At 50.0% G+C, this 8897-nt stretch overlaps 1 pseudogene; it reads left to right on the top strand.

The window, feature by feature from the left end:
- Positions 1-246: 246 nt before the first annotated feature.
- LOC141579990 (Krueppel-like factor 4) lies at positions 247-8525 on the top strand (annotated as a pseudogene).
- The last annotated feature ends 372 nt before the right edge of the window (positions 8526-8897 follow it).

Here is an 8897-nt window from a genome sequence, read left to right as displayed (position 1 = left end):
AGGTGAAAGGGAACAGCAAGGTGGAAACAGAGAGAGAGATGGGGATGGAGACTGGGGGATGAGAGGGGAAGAGAGAGGAGAGGGACGCAGATCCAGCCACTGAGGAAAAGGCCTGAAGAGAACACTGTCCTCTCCTGAAGTCAAATAACTTCCACCTGACCACGCACTGCAGCTCGTAGGTGGCACATGTGGGTCATGCTGCAATGTTTAGGGCCTATGGAATCTTCCCTTCTCATCTGAATCGTAATGGAGAGAGGACTCTCTGACCCCATCCAGCTGGCAGTGCCTCGTGATTTTTACCTGTTAGATCTGGCAGCTCTTCATGTCAGCCCACACTGCATGAGGCTGCTCTTGGTGAACCGAATAGGGAAGATTCTACATCAGTGCCTCGGAGAGTCCACTGGAAGCCCTGGACAGCAGGAGTCAGTGGTGCCCCAGCATGGAGGCCGAGAGCACACAGCACTGAAGCTCCAGACACCCTCAGGAGGACAGTAAAGGACAATGTGCTGGTGAGAGCCTGGGTCAGCAGGAACCTCCGCCTGGGTCTGAACATGATTGGCCTTCATACGAGCTATGACATAAAAGAGAGAAATCAAGGTTAACATTAAGATTTGGGGCTTGGGGAACTTGAAGGATGGAACTGCCATTTGTTGAGACTGGGAAGACTGAGAAAGGAGCAGATTGAAAGGCAGTGAGGAACTAGAATTGGCTGGGTTTCTGTCATATGCAATCAACAGTCCTGACCAGCCTGGGCAACATAGTAAGACCCTGTCTCTGAAAATAAAAAGTTAGCCAAGCATGGTGGTGCACACGTGCAATCTCAGCTACTCGGGAGGCTGAAGCAGGGAGATTCCTGAGTAGCCAGAGAAGTTTTCACAAAATAAGTAATATTTGGGGCAGATCTTAGTGAACAGGAATTCCATTCTTTCTGTTAGGAAATTAAGAGAGTGTGAGTGTGGTTAGTTAATGATGATTGAACTATCTTTGGAATCTCATCCACTGGTCTATCTGGTCTATTTATATATGTATATTCTATCTGCAGTCTCACTGAGCTTTGCTAATTTATGTTGCAGTAACAAAAGCCCCAAAATCTTAGCAGCTACACATACAAAGGTCTATTTTCATTGACATTTCCTTTTATGGCAGGTTAACTGTGACTCTATTCTATACAAGCTATTTTATTTGTTAGGCAGTGAAAGCTGTGATACTTAGAGAATTGTTGAATGTGGTTCATTCATTCATTTAACAACTATTTATTGAATATCTGTTTCATACCAGGCAAGGTCAGGCACTGAGAATACAGTAGTAAATAAGAAACAAGATCTCTAATTTCCACAAGCTTATTTTGAAAATGAGATTAAACACAAAATAATCATAACAATATTACATTCATAAATAATAAATATTTTAAATTAGAAAAATATAAAACTATTAAAACTAAAATGGCCAGGAGTGATGGCTCACACCTGTAATACCAACACTTTGGGATGCCAAGGTGGGAGGATCATTTGAGCCCAGGAGTTTGAAAACAGTCTGGGCACCATAGGAAGACCCTGTATACAAAAAATAAAAACTGAGCCTGGCATGGTGGTGCATGCCTGCAGCTACTTAGAAGGCTAAGGTAGGAGGACTGCTAGAGCCTGAGAGGTCAAAACGGCAATGATCCATGATCATACCACTGCACCACTGCACTCCAGCATGGGTGACAGAGCGAAACCTTGTCTCAAGAAAGCAAAGAGAAGAAGATATGTTCAAACTATATGCAGGAGAAAAAAGAAGGAAGAAAGAAGAAAAGAGGAAGAAGAAGAAGAAGAAGAAGAAGAAGAAGAAGAAGAAGAAGAAGAAGAAGAAGGAAGAAGGAAGAAGGAAGAAGGAAGAAGGAAGAAGGAAGAAGGAAGAAGGAAGAAGGAAGAAGGAAGAAGGAAGAAGGAAGAAGGAAGAAGGAAGAAGAAGAAGAAGAAGAAAGAAGAAGAAAGAAGAAGAAGGAGGAGAAGGAGGAGAAGAAGAAAAGAAGAAGAGAAGAAGAAGAAGAAGAAGAAGAAGAAGAAGAAGAAGAAGAAGAGGAGAAGAAGAAGAAGAAAGAGGGAAGAAAGAAGAAGAAGAAGAAAAAGAAACAATTTCATTGATGTAGTCCTGAAACTATTATGTAGAATACTATTGTCTACATTACATCACGTCAGTCCTTTAATGGCTTAACAATTAGATATGATCCATAAAATTTTCCTGGTAATTAGGTATACTTAAGAACAGTTAAGTATAGAGTTACTGCCTTGACAGGAAGATGGTAAAATTTTTTAAAAGACAAATAAATAAATAAAATAATAAAACCTGTAGCTCTGTGAGTCTCAACATCTAATTGAAGTCAGTGAACATCTAGCAATCATTCTGAACACATAATTCTCTTAATACATGTTGCCTAAACTCCCAACAGATCTGACTTACCAACACCTGTATGTAGCCAAAAATTGACAATCATTTATAAATTATCACTTATGACTCCATCTTCTCTACCCACTTAAAAACATTTTACATCTTTATTTATGATTTTTTGTAGAGATGGGATCTCACTATGTTGCTCAGGTTGGTCCAGAAACAGACCCACACTGATTTCATAAATCAGATGATCATACAGCCATCTGATTTATGAAAAAAAGTGCCACACAGTCCAGAAGGACAAGGATGTCCCGGTCAATATATGGTGCTACATTAAACAGTCACATCCATGTATTTTTAGTAGAGATGGCTGTTTTTTAGTAGAGTAAAAAGTGAATCATGGCTGGGTGGGGTGGCTCACACCTGTAATCCCAGCACTGTGGGAGGCTGAAGTGGGCAGACTACTTGAGCCCAAGAGTTTGAGACTAACCTGGGAAAATGTTCAATGCCCATCTCTACAAAAAAAAAAAAAAAAAAAAAAAAAAAAAAAAAAAAAAAAAAAAAAAAAAAAAAAAAACACAAAAATTAGCCAGGCATGGTAGCACATGCCTATGGTCTCAGGTACTCAAGAGGCTAAGGTGGGAGGATCGCTTGATCCAGGAGGTGAAAGTTGCAGTGAGCTGAGATTATGCCACCACACTCTAGCCTGGGAAATAGAGTGAAAGTCTGTCTGAAAAAAAAAAAAAAAGCATAAACTAAAATAAAATTGCTATGAGGTTAACACAGAAAAAAATGTGTTCATATTCTTAGGTTAGGCATTGATTAACAGGACACAAAAAGCAGTCACCATAAAGGAAAAGATTGATCAAGTATAATTTCATTAAAATTAAGAAACTCAGGCTGGGTACACTGGCTCATGCCTGTAATCCCTACACTTTGGGAGGCCAAGGCAGGTGTATCACTTGATCCCAGGAATTCCAGACCAGCCTATGTAACATGTTAAAATCCCATCTCTACTAAAAATACAAAAAGAGCTGAGCATACTGGTGCTCCCCTGCAGATCCCAGCTACTTGGGGGCTCAGGCAGGAGGATGATCAGAGCCTTGGGAGGTCGAGATTGCAATGAGCTGTAATTGTGCCATTGCACTCCAGCCTGGACAACAGAGTGAGATCCTGTCTAAAAAAGAAAAAAAAAAATAGAGAATCTCCATTCATTTAAAAACACCATTAAAAGAGTGAAAAGGCAAGCTACAGTTTGAAAAAAGAGAAACGCAATACGTATATATCCTAGAAAGGACACATAACCAGAATAAAGTGTTACAAATCAACAGAAAAACAAGCATATCCTGAAAACAGGATACAGAGATTTAACAGGCACTTCACAAAAGAGGACATATAAATGGCAGTAAAAAATACTCAACCTCAATACCAGGAAAAGGCAAAATGAAACCACACTGATACATTACTGCACCTCTACTCCAATGGCAAAATAACTTTCAACTGACAAGCATCAGCAAGGATGTGGGATAACCAGAATATTCCCTGATAAGTTTTACAACCACTTTGGGAAAATGTTCAACAATATCTGATACCTCTAAAACCAACAATGTGACTCTTACATATATACCCCAATCTAGTAATGTTCTATTTCTTGATCTGTGGTGAATTTTACTTAGTATAAATTTATTACCTGTACTTTTTTTTTTTTTTTTTTTTTAGGTTCTCCCTCTGCCATCCAGGCCTGCGTGCACTGGCAAGATCACTGCTCACTCCCAGGCTCTGATAGATCCTCCCATCTCAGCCTCCCAGGTAGCTAGGGACACACCACCACAGACAGCTAATTTTTGTATTTTCAGTAGAGATGGGGTTTTGCCATGTTGCCCAGGCTGGTCTGGAACTCCAGGGCTCAAGTGGTCTGCCCACCTTGGCCTTCCAAAGCGCTGGGATTACACGTGTGATCCACTGCCCCCCGACCACCTGCACATTTCAAATTGTCAACTTCTTCCACAGACTTCTGTAACTTTTCAAAGATTTCTTTGACACAAAGTTCTCAGAAATCTTAAAGCTAGCATTTTAGAATAGAAAACCTAGCTGCTGGTTCACAGGTGAAATTTTACCAATAAAATTTAACAACAAAAGAAAGCTACTAACGCATATCAGCTCAGAACAAAGCTTTAAAACGACCAGCAGATCACTTTAACGTCCTCGAGCACTGGGAGTCATTCCTTCGGGTGAACAACACTGTACCCCAAAGAAATAAATGATAGCACTTCAAGAAAAGACTTCCTGTGGAAAGCAGCTTTACCAGCAAAAAAAAAAAAAAAAAAAAAAAGGAAAGCGAGGACACCACTCCAAAAGTCTTGCTGAGCTTCGGTGAAAGGACGCCCGGTGAGATCATCTGAGAAGCCCCAAAGACCCGCTCCCGCCAGCGGGATTCCTCCCGGCGCCCCGAGAGGAGGGCTGCGGCGGCCGCGGGGAGAGGAACCCGGCGCAGGGACTCCAGCCCGGCGGCCGCCCTGGCCAGCTCGCCCAGCAAACGCTGCGGAGGCCGCTGCGCGCGTCAACCCAGCTGCGCGCCGGGGTCCCGAACTCCCCGCCCGCGGCCTGGCGCGGCGCCCTCATCTCACAAACGACTTCCCGGCAAACCTTCACTTCCCACAGGCATGGCGGCCGCCACGCCCCGCGCCTCCGCCCTCCGCAGCCCGCCCGCCTGTCCTGCGTTTCCAGAAGCGCCGCACTCACTGAGCGGCTCCAAGCTGCGGCGCCACCCTCCCCTCCCCAGCCCTGCCCTCCCCGCCCCTCCCCAGCCCTGCCCTCCCCTCCCCTCCCCAGCCGTCCCCTCCCCTCCCCTCTCCTCCCCAGCCCTCCCCTCCCCTCCCCTCCGCAGCCCTCCCCTCCCTTCCCCAGCCCCCACTCCGCCCCGCCCCGCCCCTCCCCTGCCCTTCCCCTCCTCCGCCCCACTCCGCCCCGCCACGCCCTGCCACGCCCTCCCCTCCCCTCCCCTCCGGCACCGCCCACCGCCCCCCGGCGGCCGCTTGGTCCTCCGCTCCGGCCCCGCCTCCGAGAGCCCCAGGCGCAGGCGCAGCGGGGCCTTAAAGGGGCCGGCCACCTCCAAGGCACAGCCAGGTTAGGCCAGAGTGGGCAGCAGCTGGAGCCCAGTCCCAGGAACAGCTGCGCTCCCAGAACGGGAGAGATCCACTCGAAGGTTGTGGGTTCCAATAGAGCAGAAGATGAAGAACAGAGGAATTAAAAGTGAGAATCCCTCCTCAAAGGGTGCCTGGGCCGTGTTCCTTGGCAGTTCGGGGGTATTTGCAGTATTGATCTGAAATGCTGCAGCTCCACGGGACTGGACGTGCTTTAGGATGCGGTCCTTGTCTTCTGCATTAGACGCGCCCTCGGGGGCAGCCTCGGTTTCCGGTCCCCGTCCATTGACCACCTGCCCTGTCATTGCTTTGAGGGAAGAGGAAACAATTTTCAACATTGAAACTTGCCAGGGTGTCTAAGAACCGGTCTGTAGATGAGTTGCCTAAAGGTCACCGGGGAAGACTTTTTTAATGCAGATTTTCTGTTGCAAGAATTTATAATTCTCTAAATCTACCTTAAGGCCCGGAAAGGATCAAGAAAGCCTAAGGAATCTGCACATATTAAGAGTTTTTCCAAGTTTCCCAGAGAGAAGGAGCAGCGCGTGGGGAGCAGAGGCCGTGGCAGGCAGCGGAGGCACCAGGAGCCGCCGAGTGACCTCGCCGCCCCTCCGGTCCCCTCCCCACCCACAGGCCCATGACCCGCGCCTGTGGCCTCTGCGCACCCAGACTCCGTGCATCCAGACTCCAGCTCCCCAGACTCCGTGCCCTGCAGCACCCACCAGTTCTCCGCCGTGGCAGCCTCACCGAGTAGCACCTCCTGCCCACTGCCCTGGCCACAGCCTCTGCGCCCACGGCAGCAAACCAGGTGACCATGATAGTGGTGGAGGACGCTGGTGAGTGGAAGACAGGGCAGCCCGGCCACCGGGCCTACTTTCTTGCCTTGCTGATTGTCTATTTTTATAAGATTGTCTACTTTTCTATGAACTTTGTAAACAAAGAAACTTTTTAAAAAGGATGACTCTAATTTATATTTAATCTAAAGAAGAAGGATGTCAGGCAACTTGGGGGTTTGGGTTTTGGCTTCGTTTCTAAGTCTTCTCTTCGTTGACTTTGGGGCTCAGGTGCCCCAGATGCTTCGGGCTCCCGAGGACCTTCTGGGCCCTCACATTAATGAGGCAGCCACCTGGCGAGTCTGACAGGGCTGTCAGCGAGGCGCTGCTCCCACCTTTCTCCACGTTGGCGTCTGGCCGGGCGGGAAGGGAGAGGACACTGTGTTAAGCAGGTGCTCCAAATAACCCGATTAGCCGCTGGCAGGAGGAGCTCTTCCACATGCAGGACTTCCCCCAATGCTTCCTGGCCACGCCGGGACCTAGTGGTGGCGACCGTGGCCACAGACCTGCCGGAGCCCCTGCAGCTTGCGGCGGTAGCAACCTGGCCCCCCTGCCCCGGAGAGAGACCGAGGAGCTCAGCGGCCTCCTGGACCTGGGCCTTGTCCTCTCTGGTTCGCTGTCCATCAGCAGTCGGAGGCCGCCACTGTGCCCTTGTCCTCTCCGGTTCGCTGTCCGTCAGCAGTCGGTGGCCGCCGCTGTGCCCTCGTCCTCTCCGATCCGCTGTCCATCAGCAGTCGGTGGCCGCCGCTGTGCCCTCGTCCTCTCCGATTCGCTGTCCGTCAGCAGTCGGTGGCCGCCACTGTGCCCTCGTCCTCTCCGATTCGCTGTCCGTCAGCAGTCGGTGGCCGCCGCTGTACCCTTGTCCTCTCCGGTCCATCAGCAGTCGGTGGCCGCCACTGTGCCCTTGTCCTCTCCGGTTCGCTGTCCATCAGCAGTCGGTGGCTGCCACTGTGCCCTTGTCCGCATCCGCGTCTTCCTCGTCGTTCCCGTCGAGCAGCGGCCCGGCCAGCGCACCCTCCACCTGCAGCTTCAGCTGTCCGATGCCGGCGGGGCGACCCAGGTGTGGGGACCCCACGGGCGGAGGCCTCCTCTACGGCAGAAAGTCTGCTCCCCCTCCGACGGCTTCCTTCAACCTGGAGGACATCCACAACATGAGCCCCTCTGGCGGCTCTGCGGCGGACCTGCTGCAGCCGCAGTTGGAGCCGGTGTCCACTCCACCGCTGCAGCTGCAGCTGCCAGCTGTTGGGGTGACTGGCAAGTTCGTGCTGAAGGCGTCACTCAGCGCCCCCGGGCAGCGAGTACACAGCCAGTTGTCATCAGCGGCAGCGAAGACGGCCCTGACAGCAGCCACCTGGTGGTGGTGATGGCGGCCCCCACAACGGCGGCCCGCAGCGCCCGTACCCCAAGATCAAGCAGGAGGAGTCTCCTCGTGCACCCACTCAGGCGCTGGACCCCTCCCAGCCATGGCCACGGCGGGCTGCACATGACGTACCCCTGGGGCGGCAGCCCCCGACCCCTGGGACCTGAGGAACTGCTGAGCAGCAGGGACTGTCACCCTCCCTGCCACTTCCCCGGCTTCTGTCCCCACCCGGGGCCCGATTACCCATCCTTCCTGCCTGACCAGACTCAGCCGCAAGTCCGCCGCTCCATGACCAAGAGCTCAAGCCGCCGGGTTCCTGCCTGCCGAGGAGCCCAGGCCAAACAGGGGAAGACGATCGTGTCCCAGAAAAGCACGGCCACCCACACAAAGAGTTCCCATCCCAAGGCACACCTGCGAACCCACACAGGTGAGAAACCTTACCACGGTGACTGCCATGGCTGTGGATGGAAATTCGTCTGCTCAGATGAACTGACCAGGCACTACGGTAAACACACTGGGCAACGCCCATTCCGGTGCCAGAAACGCCACCGAGCATTTTCGAGGTCAGACCACCTCGCCTTGCACATGAAGAGGCATTTTAAATCCCAGACAGTGGATATGACCCACACTGCCAAGGGAGAATTCAGGTTTTTGTTTGTTTCTTTACCTTTTCACCTGGTCTTCCCGATGAGGGGCGGAGCCCAGCCAGAAAGCACTACATTCATGGTCAGGTTCCCAGCTGAGTCAACTTGTGAGTGGATAATCAGGAAAAACGAGGAATTCAAAAGACAAAAATCAAAGAATCGATGGCGTCTGTGACTGGATCTTCTATCATTCCAATTCTAAATCCAACTTGAATATTCCTGGACTTACAAAATGCAAAGGAGTGATTACCCCCTTTCTCTAAGCAAAGTGTAAAAAGGAATCAAGCCCCTTCTTCTGGGCCAAGAGAATTTTGAGCGTTAGCTGTCTCTTGGTCACTGGCAACAAAGAACTCCTGATTCTATCTCAGAGTGTGGCACTTTCCTTACAACTCTCTTGGTTACAACATTAGCAGTGTGAAAACAGACTAACGCCTGCACACATAGGTCTAAGTTAAATGAAAATTGACGGAAGAAGCAATGTCACGTGAACAGTAAGCCTAAGGGGGTTGAAAGCATTATATTGCTACCGGTTATATTACTACCAGTA

The sequence above is a fragment of the Saimiri boliviensis genome, chromosome 10 (genome assembly GCF_048565385.1).
Source record: "Saimiri boliviensis isolate mSaiBol1 chromosome 10, mSaiBol1.pri, whole genome shotgun sequence".
Lineage (NCBI taxonomy): Eukaryota > Metazoa > Chordata > Mammalia > Primates > Cebidae > Saimiri > Saimiri boliviensis.
The sequence above is the reverse complement of the archived record's forward strand: the minus strand, read 5'-3'. Positions and strand labels throughout refer to the sequence as shown.